This window comes from Erinaceus europaeus, chromosome 14 (genome assembly GCF_950295315.1).
Source record: "Erinaceus europaeus chromosome 14, mEriEur2.1, whole genome shotgun sequence".
In the NCBI taxonomy this organism is placed as follows: domain Eukaryota; kingdom Metazoa; phylum Chordata; class Mammalia; order Eulipotyphla; family Erinaceidae; genus Erinaceus; species Erinaceus europaeus.
In genome coordinates this window covers 99,051,136-99,069,561 of record NC_080175.1, presented here as the reverse complement: position 1 = coordinate 99,069,561, position 18,426 = coordinate 99,051,136, and the positions used below count along the sequence as shown (strand labels likewise).

At 45.8% G+C, this 18,426-nt stretch overlaps 1 protein-coding gene across 9 annotated transcripts in view; it reads right to left on the bottom strand.

The window, feature by feature from the left end:
• ST3GAL6 (ST3 beta-galactoside alpha-2,3-sialyltransferase 6) overlaps positions 1-18,426 on the bottom strand; it is an 82,959-nt gene that overhangs the window by 48,687 nt on the left and 15,846 nt on the right. For all 9 annotated transcript variants that reach the window (XM_060172183.1, XM_060172185.1, XM_060172190.1 and 6 more), the window contains exon 2: positions 7,601-7,738. The gene's annotated coding sequence lies outside the window, so the exon portion shown is untranslated. The remainder of the gene's footprint in view (positions 1-7,600; positions 7,739-18,426) is intronic.

Sequence of the window (18,426 nt, the reverse complement as noted above, 5' to 3'; positions counted from 1 at the left end):
GACACACCCAAAGACAACACCAGATTCTCCAGGAAAACTGCTCAGTCTCCCAAGTCCACCCCCCACTTCAGCACCAGGCAAAGCCCAGGACACCTGTCACCTGGAGCTTCTGACCAACCAACCAGCTACAGAGCAGAGGTCCCCAAGCTGCCTCCCTCAGGTTGACGAATTTGCTAGAGCAGCTCACAGAACTCAAGAAACATGTTTCAGGTGGTGGCGCACCTGGTTGAGTGCACATGTTACAATAAGCAAGGACCCAGCTTCAGGCCCCACTCCCCACCTGCAGGGGCAGCTTTGTGAGCGGTGAAGCTGGGTTGTTCTCACTCTTTTTCTGTCACCTCTCTTTCCTCTCAATTTCTGGATGTCTCTATCCAATAAATAAAGATAATTTTAAAAATTAAAATTTTGCCAGAAGTGACCTTACTCACAGAAAGCAGACGTCACTCCAGAGGACACTTTCACCTGGGCTCCCCTCAAGCATGATTCCCGACTCAGCGTGGGTGCACCTGAAAGCCGCCATTTTCTGCTGGGTTGGTTTTCTTGTTTGTTTGTTTTAACCCCTGGACCACCTCCACTGACCTAGGTCTCCTGTATCTTCCAGACTCCTTCCTCCTCCTCAGTGCACCAAAGTCCAGGTGTGCTCCAGCTCTTATCTTAATCCTATCACCTAAATCCGCATCCCCATTCTCAAGTCTCACCTTTGCTCTCTTCTGTCAGCTGGTCCACATGGAGCCAGAGAACTAGCTCACCGAGTGGCCACCTGCCTTGCCATGTGTGTGACTCAGGTTTGAGCCCGGGCACCGCTGGGAAGGGTCACTTGGCTCTGAGGAGCAGCACCAGCTCTGTAGGCCTCTCCTTCTGTCTGTCTCCATCTAAGTGAAAAAGTCGGCCCATAGCAGTGCCGTCATACACGTGTGAGGCCCTTGAGATGCAAATAAAATACGATGAAAAACGCGTCCAGGATAGTGGTGAGTGTAGAATTATACACACTGTATTCTTAGGATCTGGCAACCTACTATTAATCACAGATTTAAAGAAAAAAAAAAAAAAAAAGCAAGAGGATAAAATAAACCATTCAACATGCTGTACCTGGGATAAAATCCTCATTCTGTCACTCACTCCGCAGGACAACCTGCAGTGGCCTGCCATTATCTGCCAAGTGAACATAAACGATGCATTTAATCTGACACTACAACTGCTGTGATCTCATCCTTCCCTCGCCGTGAATTACCGTGCCGACTTACTCTTCGTAGGCAGCACCATGACTAGGCCTTGTCCCTGCCTGCTTGGCTATCAGCACCTAGATTTCAGGCTCAGCTCCCTCACTCTCTGTCTAGTTGTATGAACCTGGGAAGTGGGCAAGTGTCTTCCTTACTCTCTGTCTCTGTTTCCCCTCCTCTACCTCTCTCTGTCTTTCAATATTTATCAAAAAGAAAGAGAAAAAAAAAAGGCCACCACCAACAGTAGATCAGTGTAGGCGCCACGCCTTGAGGACGGCCCTTGTGGCAAATAAGTAAAGGAAGTGATAAACTAAATGAAACTTGTACAGGATCTAGGCTGCCTCCCAAGTCCACCCTCCGCTTGAACATCAACCACAAGCCCAGGACATCTGTCTGTCATCCGGGCTTCTGAGCGACCAACCAGCCACAGAGGAGCGGCCCCCAGGGTGACCTCTTTAGGTCTGACTAACTTGCTAGAGCAGCTCCCCCTCTGCAGCAGCACCACTGCCCTCAGTCTCCCTGTGTTCAACGTCTCCACAGCTCTCTGAAGTTGCCTCTCCTGGGGCGTTTACAGAGGCTTCACTGCACAGACATGACTGTGAGTGGCGTGAGCTGCAGGCCCACTCCTCTCCCTGTGGGGCACAGCATAGGACTGGACATGTGAACCAATATCTCAGAGAATCAGTGACTACTCTCCTCCCGACACAGGACTCGAGGGTTTCAGAATGATTCAGAGTCACTCCTGATCTAAACTCATCTTAGAGTTAGGAACTACCTCTCTCTGGTTATCGATACCATCCATAGCTTTGTAACCTCAAAACTCTCAGAAGTTAGAAGTGGACCTACCCTATGACCCTGCAATTCCTCTCCCGGGATGTAACCTAAGGAACCCAACACACACATGCAAAGAGATCTGTGTGCACCTGTGTTCATAGCAGCACAATATGTAATAGCCCAAACCTGGAAGCAACCCAGGTGTCCAACAACAGATGAGCGGCTGAGCAAGTTGTGGTCTATATACACAATGGAATACTACTCAGCAATTAAGAATGATGAATTCACCTTCTTCACCTCCTCTTGGATGGAGCTTGAATAAATCATGTTAAGTGAAATAAGTCAGAAACAGAACTGGGACATGTGCCAACCACTGTGTTTACTGTCGACTGTAAACCATTAACCTCCAATCAATAAGTCCCATGTGAAATTAGTAGATAAATAAGTCTCCTCAAAGGCAGTAAACACAACCAATAAGACCCGCGATCAGCATGTCAGGCTTACGCCTGGAAGCAAGAAAGTCAGGACCAAGTCATCTGAGTTGGCGAATGGGTTCCATCAGACACTCTGATCTCGACTCACTGTGGTGCTGACAGGGGCTCAGGCATTGTGTCCTAGCCTCAGAAGTTAATGCCAAGGTCCACTGGCAATGTCAACGAGGGAAGAATGAAATGTGAACTATTTATCTGTCCTCCACTAGGGAATGGCAGCAGAAGAACTAACACCAGGGAAGACGTACACACACGCACACGTGCAGGCAGTTTGATTTATTATTCACTTATTTATAATATTTTATCATGCACCTATTTATAATATTTAGTTTATTATTCACTTATTTATGATATTTTGATTTATTATTCACTTATGTATAATATTTTATCATTCACCTATTTATAATATTTTAATTTATCATTCACTTATGTATAATATTTTGATTTATTATTCACTTATGTATAATATTTTAATTTATCATTCACTTATTTATAATATTTTAATTTATCATTCACCTATTTATATTTTAAGTTATTATTCACTTATGTATAATATTTTTATTTATTATTCACTTATGTATAATATTTTAATTTATCATTCACCTATTTATAATATTTTGATTTATTATTCACTTATGTATAATATTTTGATTGATTATTCACTTATGTATAATACTTTAATTTATCATTCACCTATTTATAATATTTTAATTTATTATTCACTTATTTATAATATTTTGATTTATTATTCACTTATGTATAATATTTTGATTTATTATTCACTTATTTGTAATATTTTAATTTATCATGCACCTATTTATAATATTTAGTTTATTATTCACTTATGTATAATATTTTGATTGATTATTCACTTATGTATAATATTTTGTTTTATTATTCACTTATGTATAATATTTATTTTTACCGGAGCACAGTTCAGCTTTGGCTTACGGCAGTGCTGGGGACTGAACCTGGAGCCTTTGGCACTCAGGCATGAGAGGGTTTCTGAGGAGTTGGGGTGGGGCACCCGGCCGAGACCACTCATTATCAGGAGCGGGCGCAGGGCTTCTCGAGTGGTGGAGCAGGGCTGCGGGTTTCTCGCTGTCTCCCTCCCTCATTATCTCCCCTCTTCTCTTAATTTCTTTCTATTCTAGCAAATAGAATAAAAGAATAATCTAAAAAAATGAAATTCTTTTGTGCATAACCATCATGCTATCAGCCCAGCTTAATTTTTTGAGGATATATGGCAGAACAGGTATAAACACTTATCCTATAGAATTATTTTTCATTTTTTAAATCATCATTTAAGAAAAGTAAAAGCAAAGAAAGGTACTATTTTCCCCATGGGTAAAATACAGAGCCAGTTCCTCCAATAGACGTGTGAGCTCCAGAGTTTTCTCAGAATAAAATTATGTTGATGTCTGAAAAGTGCACATTGAATTCTGGGGATAATTAAAATGAGTATAAAGCCTACATTAAGGTCCTTTAATAAATGATTAGCAGTTGGAGCACTCAACAGCAGAGGACTAGGAGTTTCACCCTATTGAGAAGACAAGTACACGGCTTTTGTTTGTTTGCTCTTGTGGGATTTCATAACTGCAAGAAGTGGCCGCTCTGGATGGACTTCGTCTTTGTTTTTAGATGGAGAGTGAGGGAGCGACTGAGAGAAAGAAGGGAGCCTGCCTGCTGCCAGCAAACCTCCCCGCTGGGTGATGCTCCCGCCTGGCGGCCAGGGGCCCACAGCAGAGCCCTGTGTGGTGAAGTGTGCCTCTGCCAGGGAGCCCTCCGGGACCCGCTGAACAGTCTGTGACCAGCACAGCTTCCATGATACATGGCAAATGACATGATTTGTTGTCTTCACCAGGATTTCACGGCTTGAAATCAATGTTTTTTCAGGTCGACAGAGCAGGGGCCGGGTGGTGGTGCAGCTGGTTGAGCGCACAGGTTACAAAAGTGCAAGGCCCCACGTTCGAGCTCCCAGTCGGCACTTGCAGAGGGAGAAGCCTCACAAGTGGTGAAGCAGGGCTGCAGGTCTCTCTCTCTCCCTCTCTGTCTTCCTCTTCCCTCTCAATTTCTGGCTGTCTCTATCCAATAAGTAGATAAAGAAGAGAGAGGGAGAGAGGGAGAGAGGGAGAGAGGGGGAGGGGGAGAGAGGGAGAGAGGGAGAGAGGGGGAGAGGGGGAGAGGGGGAGAGGGGGAGAGGGGGAGGGGGAGAGAGGGAGGGGGAGGGGAGGGGGGAGGGGAGAGGGAGAGAGGGGAGGGGGAGGTAGAGAGGGAGAGAGGGAGAGAGGGAGAGGGGGAGGGGGAGAGGGAGAGGGAGAGGGAGAGAGGGATAGGGAGAGAGGGAGAGGGAGAGAGGGGGAGGGAGAGAGGGAGAGGGAGAGGGAGAGAGGGGGAGGGGGAAGGGAGGGGAGAGGGGGAGAGGGGGAGGTAGAGAGGGAGAGGGGGAGGGGAGAGGGAGAGGGGGAGAGGGAGAGAGAGATAGGGAGAGAGGGAGAGGGAGAGGGAGAGAGGGGGAGGGGGAGGGGAGGGGAGAAGGGGAGAGGGGGAGGTAGAGAGGGAGAGAGGGGGAGGGGGAGAGGGAGAGGGAGAGGGGGAGGGGGAGAGGGAGAGGGGGAGAGGGAGAGGGAGAGAGGGGGAGGGGGAGAGGGAGGGGAAAGGGGGAGAGGGGGAGAGGGATAGGGAGAGGGAGAGAGGGGGAGGGGGAGAGGGAGAGGGAGGGAGAGGGAGAGAGAGGGAGAGAGAGGGACATGGAGGGAGAGGGAGAGGGAGAGGGAGAGGGAGAGGGAGAGGGAGAGGGAGGGAGAGGGAGAGGGAGAGGGAGAGGGAGAGGGACATGGAGGGAGAGGGAGAGGGAGAGGGAGAGGGAGAGGGAGAGGGAGAGGGAGAGGGAGAGGGAGAGGAGAGGGAGAGGGAGAGGGGGAGAGGGAGAGAGAGATAGGGAGAGAGGGAGAGGGAGAGGGAGAGAGGGGGAGGGGGAGGGGAGGGGAGAAGGGGAGAGGGGGAGGTAGAGAGGGAGAGAGGGGGAGGGGGAGAGGGAGAGGGAGAGGGGGAGGGGGAGAGGGAGAGGGGGAGAGGGAGAGGGAGAGAGGGGGAGGGGGAGAGGGAGGGGAAAGGGGGAGAGGGGGAGAGGGATAGGGAGAGGGAGAGAGGGGGAGGGGGAGAGGGAGAGGGAGGGAGAGGGAGAGAGAGGGAGAGAGAGGGACATGGAGGGAGAGGGAGAGGGAGAGGGAGAGGGAGAGGGAGAGGGACATGGAGGGAGAGGGAGAGGGAGAGGGAGAGGGAGAGGGAGAGGGAGAGGGAGAGGGAGAGGGAGAGGAGAGGGAGAGGGAGAGGGAGAGGAGAGGGAGAGGGAGAGAGGGGGAGGGGGAGGGGAGGGGAGAGGGGGAGGTAGAGAGGGAGAGAGGGGGAGGGGGAGAGGGAGGGGAGAGGGGGAGAGGGGGAGAGGGATAGGGAGAGGGAGAGAGGGGGAGGGGGAGAGGGAGAGGGAGGGAGAGGGAGAGAGAGGGAGAGAGAGGGACATGGAGGGAGAGGGAGAGGGAGAGGGAGAGGGAGAGGGAGAGGGAGAGGGAGAGGGAGAGAGAAATGCAGAAGGAGAAAAGGAAAAATACCACAGCAGTGGCAGGGACCAGAATCAAACCTGGGTCATGCACGTGACAGAGCAGGTACGCTGTCCAGGTGAGCTATATTTGAAGCAAATGAGTAAATAAAGTCGTTATGGAAGGAGGGCAAACTGGAGCATAAGTCTGACGCTTTCAGTGCCAGAGAATGAGCTCTGGGCCTCGTGTGCACGAGTTTAGCTCTCGACTCATTGTGTCACTTCCTGGGTCCCGGCATAAGCCCCCGCGACAGTCCTCAATCCTCTGGCTTGTTCTGGTTTTTACTTCAAGGGGGTTTGTTTGTCTACTGGGTTGGTTTTTGTTGTTGTTTCTTTTCCCCCACTTCCATCTGACCTTCAGAAAAGTCCCAAAGATGGTCCATTCAGATAGAGAATAAAATACTATTTAAAGTTTCCCAGGGGGGCGAGTGGTAGCGCAGCGGGTTAAGCGCAGGTGGCACGAAGCACAAGGACCCATGTAAAGATCCTAGTTTGAATCCCCGGCTCCCCACCTGCAGGGGAGTCGTTTCACACCCTGAAGCAGGTGAAGCAGGTCTGCAGGTGTCTGTCTTTCTCTCCCCCTCTCTGTTTTCCCCTCCTCTCTCCATTTCTCTCAGTCCTATTCAACAACAATAGCAATAACAATAATGACAACAACAAGGGCAACAAAAATGAGAAAAAATAGCCTCTAGGAGCAGTGGATTCATAGTGCAGGCACTGAGTCCCAGCGATAACCCTGGAGGGAAAAAATGAATAAAGTTGTTTTGAGGGGTGGCACACCTGACTAAGTGCACATATTACAGTACACAAGGACCCAGGTTCAAGTCCAGTCCCCACTTGCAAAGGGAAAGCTTCACAAGCGATGAAGCAGGACTGCAAGTGTCTCTCTCTCTCTCTCTCTTTCCTTATCTCTCTCTTTCCTCTAAATTTCTCTCTGTCCTATCAAATAAAATAAAGTTAAAAATAAAATACATTTAAAATCTCCAGAATTCTTTTTGGGGGATACACTGAAACGTCACTGGTCACAATACTGTCCTTCTCATAGGCTCACCAATCACATATTTACAGCAGTAAGAGGTAAATTGTTTTCTTGAGTTTTCTCTTCCTTCCTTCCTTCCTTCCTTCCTTCCTTCCTTCCTTCCTTCCTTCCTTCCTTCCTTCCTTCCTTCCCTGGAGAATTCATGGTTTGCAGCCAACAGTAAAATACAGGTGTTGTTACATGTGTCACATTTCTCCGTTTCCACCTACCACTAACCCCCCAGGTCCTCCTCGGCCATGGGTTCCAGACCCTGAGCAGCACGCCCCACCCCGACCCTGCCCAGAGTCCTTGACTTCGGTGCAGTCCGGCAGTTCCAGGCTGAGCTCTGCTTTGCGTCCAGTGAGAGGCAAATTAGCCAGCAGTCGTGTACAAAGCAGGGGGTTTGAGAGTCCCCTGCCAAGGTGTGCGCCCATGAGAAGAAGCCAGGCATGTGCACAGGAAGGACGTGTGCGGCAGTGGGAGTCAGGTCTCAGCTTACCTGCCCGCCGGACTGTCACCCCGAGGCGAAGGACGCAGAACTGGTGTCCGACCTCGCAGGCTCAGGGGGCTGCTGCTAAATGGTTAGGGGCTTCCGGCCAGAAATAATCCTCAGGTGATGCGTCTGCAGATACAAATGCTAAAACAAAAAGGGGGGAGAGAAATAAGATAAGGCCAAGCAGAGAGAATTAAAATACAGAACTTACAGGGAGTCGCGCGGTGGCGAAGTGGGTTAAGCGCAGGTGGCACAAAGCGCAAGGACCGGCATAAGGATCCCAGTTCGAGCCCCCGGCTCCCCACCTGCAGGGGAGTCGCTTCACAGGTGGTGAAGCAGGTCTGCAGGTGTCTGTCTTTCTCTCCCCCTCTCTGTCTTCCCCTCCTCTCTCCATTTCTCTCTGTCCTATCCAACAGTGATGACATCAATACCAACAACAACAATCACTACAACAACCATGAAAAACAACAAGGGCAACAAAAGGGAAAATAAATATAAAAAATAAAAATAAAAAATACAGGCATAGCCATATGTCAGAGTTCAATGGTGCCCTAGTTTTTTCCTTTTCTCTCTCTCTCATTAAAAACAAATATTTCTTTTATTTTTATTTTTGTTGTCTTTATTTATTTATTGGGTAGCGTCAACCAGAAATTGAGAAGAAAGGGGAGATAGAGAGCGAGAGAGACAGAGAGACCCCTGCAGCCCTGCCTCACCAGTCGTGAAGCTTTCCCCTTGCAGCTGGGGCCTGGGGGTGTGAACCTGGGTCCTTGAGCACTGTAATGTGTGTGCTCACCAGGTGTGCCACCACCCAGCCCTCTCTTTATGTCCTTGTTTGTTTTCATTACCACCTGGCGGTTATTGGGGCTCTGCCCTGTAGAATGAAACCACCACTCCCAGTAACCACTTTCCACCCCTTTCTTTTGTTGACAGAGACGGGAAATTTTTGAGAAGAAACATAGAAACAGAGACACACCTGCAGCCCCGCTTTGCCATTCATGAAGATTTTTCCCTGTAGATGGGATCCAGGAGCTTGAACCTGGGTTCTTGTGCCCAAAATAAGTCATTCAAGCCCATGAAAATAGCACACTCATAAGAAAGGCTTTGCTACCCAAACAAAAACAAATACATCATTAAAATGATTCATAAAAACCACTATTTTAATAAACAAATAAATCACAAAATTACCAGAAACAAAACAAAATAATCCAACAGCAAAAACAGCAACACATATTACCTGACTATTTTTAATGACTGTCTAGCAACAGGATCCAGCTCAGTCTCCTTAGGAAAAAAAAAAAAAAAGGAGAAGGTATCCAAAGCCACCTAGTAATGAAAGAACCATCTGTCTTGTTTTCAGCTTCTCTGCACACACACACACACACACACACACACACACACACACACACACACCTTGATTGTGAAATGAAGAGGTACAAGTAGGATCTGTTACCCTGCGAACCGTCTGCATATGAAGTGCAAGAAAGAAGGAGGTCAAGAAAATCAAAAAAATCTACAAGCAAGGGGGAAGAGCCCAGTGAAGCCGCCGGCTCCACAGATAGGGCAAGGCTTTATTCCTGCTGTGCCCCGAAACAAGGTTGACGAGGTCAGCCCGGGAGCACTGAGTGTACACATGCAGGAGGTCCCAGCACAGCAAATAGAGAAAGTGCTACTTTTTCTAAAAATTTTTGAAAAAATATCTCAAACCTCACTGTTAATGCTCTTTTTTTAAAAAAAATTCAAGAATGACCCTGGTGGAAACTGCATGTTCTCCACTGCTTACGGAAATTGAAACTAGTTATTTTTGTTTTTGTTAACTTTGTTTATTTATTTTACCTGATAGAACAGAGAGAAACCTAGAGGGGAGGGGGCGGGAGAGAAGGAGAGAGACAGAGAGACACCTGCAGCCCTGCTTCACCACTCGTGAAGCTTTCCCCCTGCAGGTGGGGACCGGGGGCTTGAACTCAGGTCCTTGAGCCTGGTAATACACGCACTTAACCAGGTGCACCACCACCCGGCCCCGATGGTTATGAATTCTCTAATCTCTCAGGAAACAAGTATAAAAAAGCAAAACCAACTAAAATATGGCGACTGATTCATTTGAAAAGTCACTTATGAACTCTAACGTCATGCAACAGATTAATTTTCTATAGTTAGAACTGAATATTCTGAAAACCGTAGAGTAACTGACATCATGACTATATCTTACTGAGAATTCTGTTTTGTTTTGTTTGCAGGGTCTGGGTTTTGTGTATGCAGGTCTAAACTAATCCTGGGCCCATTTTCCTTCATTTTGCCATTTCAAGTAGAGAAACAGAGTGAGGGGGAGACAGAGAAGAAAGCAGAAACACCACCACCCACTTCCTCTAGTGCCCTACACTCCCAGGCGATGCCAGAGACGTCTTTGTACCAATCTTTCACCAGGCAAGGTATATATCCTGCCAGCTTCCAGTTCACCAAAGAAAGAAAAAAATGTCAAAGCTGAGCACACACAGGTCATTTCCCTATTCAGACAGATGGACGATATGGAACCAAGGACACTAGAGAGCAGTGTCACCGTCCCATGTGCTGAGTGGCGCATTACACTGCTGTTTTTTGTTTTTTAATTTTAGAGATCATGGAAAATGGAAAAGGCTGACTTTCACGCGCTTCTAAATGTATTTGACTTTTAAAGTGCTGCGTAGCTAATGTTAAAACAATGGCCCCCAAAGGGACAGGACACCAGGGAGGGGCTAGGTGACCTCAAATATGGCTAGACACATTGGCTTTCTCTCTCTCTCTCTCTCTCTCTCTCTCTCTCACACACACACACACACACACACCTGTCACTAGTCTGCTCACAGGAGCTGCTTTTTCAAGAAACAGTCAATAGGCTGAAAACAAATTTGAAAAACAAAAGAACCACAGTCAGAGAGTCACACCCTCCTCCAGTTTCCCATGGCCCTTCAAAGCAGTGAGAATAGTCAAAATCTGACTCAGCTGTCAAAGGAGGAAATCTGTTAAGATCCAGGAGGCTCTGCCCTGAAGTGGGAAAACCCAGCAGCCTGAGGCCTCTCGCCCTGTTTGCCTCAGCACTCATTTGCCGTTTTTTGTGCTTTTTTTGTTTTTGCCACCCATGACTTTTTTTTTGTATTTGTTATTAATAATAGAGCAACAAAGTCCAACATTGGCCAACTTGAAAAAGACTCTTGTAGGTATTCTAAACGAGACACAATATTCATGGTCACCACAAAACAAAATATAGCACAGAGACAAACAGGAAACATATATGCAGTAGGCAAGACCGTTACAGAAAACCATCCACAGAAAATAACAAACACAAACAGCAGGAAAAGGGTCAACAAGAGCACAGAGCCACCTGGAAACGAAAGCTAGCATGACTATAAGCCAGACACACTTCTCACTGATCACCCTAAATGCGAGTGGCTTAGATTCACCAGTCAGAAGGTACAGAGTGACTGAGGGAGCAGCGTTTCCGTAGTGTAGTGGTTATCACGTTTGCCTCACAGAGTGACTGAGGGGAGTAAAAAGCAAGACCCGTCTATTCTGTGTCTCCAGGAAACACACATCCAAAAGAAAGACTAGCACATGCTCTGAGTGACAGCTGGAACAAGGTGTCCCAAGCCAACAGTGCAGGAAGAGGCAGGAACTGTACACAACAGCTCCCCCTTACCAGCGAGATCATACCTCCCCTCCTATCAGCACAAAGCTCCCCTGGATTAAGGGAAGGCTATAGTGACTTTGGCATCACTCTGGTCTCCTTGGTACATCTGGAAGGCAACGCAGTTTCTGACTTTTGGAAGAACGGTGTGACTGTGTGTGACTTTCTATAGCACTAGGCTCTCATTTCAGGCTTAACGTGTACGGAAATCAGAAGGAAAGCAAAGTGGGGCTTCTTAATGGTATGTTACCATTGGAATGTCCAGCATGAGACAGATTTGGGAACCTCAGAATCCTTCTCTCTAAAACATATACAAAGAACAACTGGGCTCCTATCATCTGCTATCCTTACAACTAGTTAGGACTAACTGTAGGAAAGAAATTCAGTTAAAAGAGTTCTTGACGAATATCTAGCCTGAGGAGTAGACAGGGCAGATAGCACAGTGTGATGCAGAGAGGTCTTCAGGCTTGTGGCACCAAAGTTCCAGGTTCAAACCCCAGTACCACCTGAATTGAGCAGAGCTCTGATAAAAATAAAAATAAAAATAAAAGAGGGCCAAGTGGCGGGGCACCTGGTTGAGCGCACATGTTACAGTGCACAAGGAACTGGGTTCAAGCCTCAGGTCCCCACCTTCAAGAGGAAACTTTGTGAGTGGTGAAGCAGAGCTGCAGGGGTCTCTGCGTCTCTCTCCCTCTCTGTCTGCCCCCTACTCTATTTCTGGCTGTCTCTATGCAATAAGAAAGATATATCCTTTTAAATAACTAAATAAAATAAAATTAAAAGGGGGTCTGGGTGGTGGCATACCAGATTAATCTCACATAGGACAAAGTGCAAGGACAGGCGCAAAGATTTCAGTTCGAGCCCCCGGCTCCCCATCTGCAGGGGAATCACTGCTCAAGCGGTGAAGCAGGTCTCCAGGTGTCTCTCTGTCTCTCCCCCTCTCTGTCCTCCCCTCCCCTCTCAATTTCTCTCTGTCTTACCCAAATGGAAAAAAATGGCCACCAGGAGCAGTGGATGTGTACTGCCTGCACCAAGCCCCAGAGATAACACTGGAAGCAAAATAAATACATAAGTAAATAAATAAATAAGAAAAACGTTTGTAGATGGAGAATCTTATTGTGCACTAGGAGCATTTCAAGAATCATTTCAAGAATCTTACTTCGGTCAAAGGATAAGGTGTAAGGAAGGGATCAGGATGAGAAGGCAGCAGGATGGTGAGAGCAAACGCCGCGGCTCAGACTGTCAGGCCCGCACCCCTCTCAGCAGTGCCAGGCCAGCCAGAGCTGAGCAGGTTCCGTCACAGCACTATGGCCGCCACGCTGCTACCACTTGCTGCCCTGCCACCACTCCAAACACTACCGCCACAACAGCCACTTTATGTCTCTCATGCCCAAGAAGTCCCAGGTTCAATTCCAGGAACCATCGAAGTCAGATAAGCACTGTTTTTCTGGGGAAAAATGAAATAAATTGGGGTGTAGGGAGTATCTAGCTTGCATATCCAGGAGCTAAGAAAAGAGAAAAGGGGGGTCTTCGAAGGTTTGGACCTAAGTCTGTGGTTGAGCAGGATGATGGGTTTCGGTGATGGCTGAAAAGGTCTTACCTTGGGAAAATGTAGAAATATACCCTCCTCATGACCAAAAAAAAAAAAAGAAGAATCCTGTAAATTAGTATTCTCTCAATAAAGTGATACAGAAGTTGGAGGGGGAAGTTTACTTAGCCTAAACATCTTGTTATACCAAGAACTGCTTGGGGGAGGAGCTGTGGAGAGATTTAGTTGCCCATGGAGAAACTGAAAACAACTTAAAAGCATCAGGACAGCTCATTTTCATGTTTGAAAGGGATTTATGAAGAAAAGGGGTGAGGCGGTGGTGCACCTAGTTGAGCACACACATTACAGTCTGCAAGGACCGGGGTTCGAGCCCCTGGTCCCCACCTGCAGGGGAAGGCTTCACAAGTGGTGAAGCAGGGATACAGGGGTCTCTCTCTGTCTCTCTCCTTCTCTGTCTCCCCTCTCAATTTCTGTCTCTGTCCAGTAATAAATAAATAAATGAAAAGGCATTAGTCTGATTCTGACAGACTTGCTTAATCAAGGTCAGTTAGAGGGATATTCAAAGAGCCAGGTTTAAACTCAGTAAAGAAGAAATTGCTAAGGACTGTTGAACAGTTGTTTAAAGCTAGTACAGGTTGCAAGTGGGTGGCAGTAAATCATTGATACTATTCTGTTTAAAAAACAAAAATTGGGGTTTTGGTTTGGGACCGTCGTGCTTGGTAAACTTGGCATCGCCTTGTTAAGACGGCACTTCTGAGTCTGTAGGCTAGAATGATGCCTGGCGTCCACATGTCCTGCAAGCTGCCAGGCGCCATCACTACTTCAGCCTTCTGTCAAAGCTGGGGATTCTGACTGTGAGCGACGCGGCCTGGCTACAAACATCAAGGCACTCACACCGGTCTTTCCCAAAGTACAGTCGCCTAAGCATAAGATGCCAAACATACTCTCCAGCCCTGGCTTGGGGTTAGGCGAGGAACAGATAAGTTAAATGGTTGATAAGCAGAATTTTCCAAGTTCACACAGTCAAATTAAAATAATAATAATAATGATGTTTCTGTCATGGTACCTTCTAGTACACAGGTCATATGTTCAAGGTATAACTAATTTTGCCCAATTCTGAAGAAAAGATGTTTCACTTTCATTTTTATTTTTACAAAATACTGAATTTACTCAGAGCATAGAAAATAACCAAAACCAATAACTGTGATGAATTCCAATGAAATGAATAAATGCATATACTCACCATCTAAACCTGCAGCTCTGATGTTTAGTCTATCATAATGAACAGAGAAGTAATGTGACAGGAAATATGGATACAAAGTGATTCCCTGTGACTTGTATAAAAAACACGTGTCTACAATGTTGGGGGGCGGGGCCTTCAAGGCTACAATTTCTACACTTCTGTTTTCAAAGCAAGTCTTAGCGTCCATCTCCCAGCCCTGGAATTCCACTTCTCTACCACCCCTGTGGGCATAAAGATGCTCTCAATGTTTTCAGATTCCTGTTTCTTGTTAGCTCTTACTTTGCTCTGCTGTATTACGTGCTACAAAATTTGGATTTTCAATCAGTTCTAAATCTTGCATGATGTCATTCCTTGACAGATGGACTAACACATCAACCCACCAATTTCTTCTCAGTTTTTAAAGAAGACTTAGGTTTCTCTCTAAGATTTAATAGACCCACCACAAAGAGGAAAGTTTGCTGCATTCCTCTGACTCTAAAAGTCACCATTCCAAAACGCAGGTTAAGTTTGCTTGAAAGTTACCTGTGACATTCTGTCTGACTTAAAAAAAGTCCCTCCACCTCCCCTTTTCAAACTATTAAGGACATATTACATAAAAGAACCTAGGATATTCTGCCTTTGGGAATTATCAGTTTCTGTTTCTTAATTCCTCTTTTGCTATTTTTAAAAGGAAGTGAGTTAGTCTGAGGGTGAGATGAGCACATATCTAACCTCAAAACTACAGAGCCGGGAATTCCGCTGCTGTACCCAGCAAATGGAAATGAGTGGCATGCCATTGCTGGTCATTAGACAGGACTCGCGTCTTACTTAACTCAGGTAATGTTACAATTTACTACTACAAATAAGCCTGCTTGCTTGCTCTCTCGCTCTCCCTGAACAGAGCACCACTCAACTGGCTTTTGGTAGAACTTTGGATTAAACCAAAGGTTTTGTTTGTTTTTTGTAATCACTTCATTGAGAAAATGTTGATTTACAGAAAAAAAAAAAAAAGCCAATGTATAATGGTATTACATCAGTACATTGAACTAATTTTGTTTCTTGAGAAAAATAACTCTGAAAAGTTTTCATCTTCTGTAGTAACTTTGATCTAGTAACAAACAAACAAACAACAATAACAGTCAATAAAAATGCCCCGATATGTACAAGACACCAGACATTGAGCATAGAATGAAGAAGAAGGAGGAGGAGGAGGAGGAGGAGGAGGAGGAGGAGGAGAAGGAGAAGGAGGAGAAGAAGAAGATGATGAAGAAGAAGGAGGAGGAGGAGGAGAAGGAGGAGGAGAAGGAGGAGGAGGAGAAGGAGGAGGAGGAGAAGGAGGAGGAGGAGGAGAAGGAGGAGAAGAAGATGATGAAGAAGAAGGAGAAGGAGGAGGAGGAGGAGAAGGAGAAGTAGAAGAAGAAGGAGGAGGAGAAGAAGAAGGAGGAGGAGGAGGAGGAGGAGAAGGAGGAGAAGGAGAAGGAAGAGAAGGAGAAGAAGAAGAAGGAGGAGGAGGAGGAGGAGGAGGAGGAGAAGGAGGAGGAGAAGGAGAAGGAGGAGAAGGAGAAGAAGAAGAAGGAGAAGAAGAAGGAGGAGGAGGAGGAGAAGAAGGAGAAGAAGGAGAAGAAGATGGAGGAGGAGAAGGAGAAGGAGAAGGAAAACTATCTATGATCCAGGACCCAGCAGCAGACATGAGCAAACAGTTAGCAAGTGGCTATTAAATCTCAAGTACTCCATGACTAAGAATCAGCCTCCCATGGGGAAAGATAGGGAGTTTCTCTCAAGAATGTGAAAGCAACTTCCTCTAAGGAGGTGCCCGAAGGGAGTAAGGCTGCAAATGAAAAATAATTCCAGGCAAAAGAAACAACACTTGCAAAAATTCTCAACAAAGAATAAAAATAGTGCACTGGAGGAACCAAGACCACTGATTAAAAAAAAAAGAAAAAGTGGCGAAGAAAGCAGTAATAGCAAAGCTCTGCTGCATGTTCACAACATGAACAAACCCTTATACTACTGTGGATGTGAACACTTTTTAAAAAATATTTATTCCCTTTTGCTGCCCTTGTTTTATTGTTGTAGTTGTCAATGTCGCTGTTGGGTAGGACAGAGAGAAATGGAGAGAGGAGGGGAAGACAGAGAGGAGGAGAGAAAGACAGACACCTGCAGACCTGCTTCACCTTCAGATGGGGAGCCGGAGGCTCGAACCAGGATCCTTAAGCCGGTCCTTGTGCTTTGTATCATGTGCGCTTAACCCGCTGCGCTACCGCCCGATTCCCAACTTTTGTTTTTCATGATATAAATAAGAAAAACGAGGCACAGCACAATTAGCTTGTCCAATCTTAAAACTGAGTGGAGGAAGGGTTTGGCGTAGGCAGTCAGCTGCCAGGCTCTGCCTTGAACCCCCAGGTTTACTAGTAATGAATACGCATCACGCACAGGCTTGAGGTAGAGGGCATAGTGATTCGCATACTCATTACATGTGGCATAATCACCACAGCAGATTCGGCCAGTATCTATCTCCCCATACAGATGGAGGAGGGGCGGGAGAGGAAGGAAAGGAAACAGGAAACCTTCTTGTGATGAGGACTGCTAGGATACCCTCTTACGGATGTTCTTATAATCTTGCAGCGGTGTCAGCTGGAGTTGTGCTGCCCATTACACCTTGTTTTGTCTTTTGTTTTTTAAATTACCGTTATTCATTGGATAGAGACAGCCAGAAATCAAGAGACAAGGGGGTGATAAAGAAGGAGAGAGACAGAGTGACACCTGCAGCCCTGCTTCGCCACCCGTGAATTCCCCCTGCAGGTGGCTTGAACCCGAGTCCTTGCATATTGTAGCATGTGCCCTCAACCAGGTGCGCTACCACACAGCCCCAATAGGACACTGTTACTTTAATGTTTTAGTTTGCCAGAACACTAGCTCAGCTCTGGCTTATGGTGGCGTGAGAACCACTTTGCACCACCCACCCAACTATGCTGTCTAGCCCGGCCCTCCTTACATCCCTAATACTTATTGATCTTGTAAGAGGAAGTTTGTACTTTTTGACCCTCTTCTTCCAATTACCCTAATCTGCCTGGAATCGCCATCAATATCACTATTGTTGTTATTGTTACTACTATTATTTACCAGAGCACTGCTCAGCTCTGGTTTATGGAGGTAGGGGGGATTGAACCTGGGGTTTTGGAGCCTTAGGCATAAAAGTTTTTTTTTTAAAAATCTTATTTGTTTGATTGGTTTTGCAAAATCACTATGACATCTCTCCCACCCTGGGAGTTCTTATTCTTAACCTATAAAAGATATTAATTACAGCTTTCCAAGAACTGGGTCAAATTTGAGTTTTCTCATGTGCACGATAAATACTCTTATCTTGTGCTTCTCACAGACTGACTGCTATTGTGCATGTTAGAAATATTAGGCAACAGCTTCAGTTTCATTCCCAGAGTCTGGGTAAACTTAAGGTTCCCAGTGTGGACATATTCCATGGAACTTTAAATGTCCACTTTTTATCTCCACACATATACATCAATACACACATTGATCAGCAATCTGAAACGTGTGTTTTTTATTCTACACTTAAAAAAAAAGTCTTAACACATATACATCAATACATACATTCATGAACAATCTGAAATTGGTGAAGTTTATTCTGCACTTTAAAAAAGGAAAAAGGGTCTTATTTACTTATTCACAGGAAGAGACTGCACCAGAGACTTGCTCTGGTCTATTTAACAGTGGGGCTAAAACTCTGGACCTCATCAGTTACAGTTCAGCACCCTTCCTGCTATACCACCTGCAAGGTCACACTTCTGATTCTGAATTCTATCCATATAGATGCATAATAGTTTGGTACCTTCTTTTAAAATTATATATATATATATATATATATATATATATATATATATTCCCTTTTGTTGTCCTTGCTGTTCTATTGTTATAGTTATTATTGATGTCGTTAATAAAATATCCAAAAAAGAAAAATCAAGTGCAACACAGAATGACCCATTCCCCACTAGAAAGCATCTAGGTTTGCTTTTGTTATTAAGAGAACTCTTTATCTGTCATTTTGGACCCAATGTATTTTTATCGTTACAGAGAGTAACAGCTGAGGCTGGGGGTGGGACGTTGTAGTTGTGACTGAGCTGTGCAGCTTCCGCTTCTTTACTTGTATAAGGCGTGAGTTCAATCCCTGGCACAGTGGCACCACCTTCCCACCCACAGCCACCACCCCCCTGACAAAAATATATATATATAGTTTAACAGGCTGGGGAAACAGCAGAATTATTTATACAGCAGATTTTCATGATTGAGGTCCCACGTTTAACCCTAGCACAACCATAAATCAGAGCTAAGCAGTGCTCTGGTAAAAATAAATTAATTAATTTAATTTAATTAAATAATTTACTATT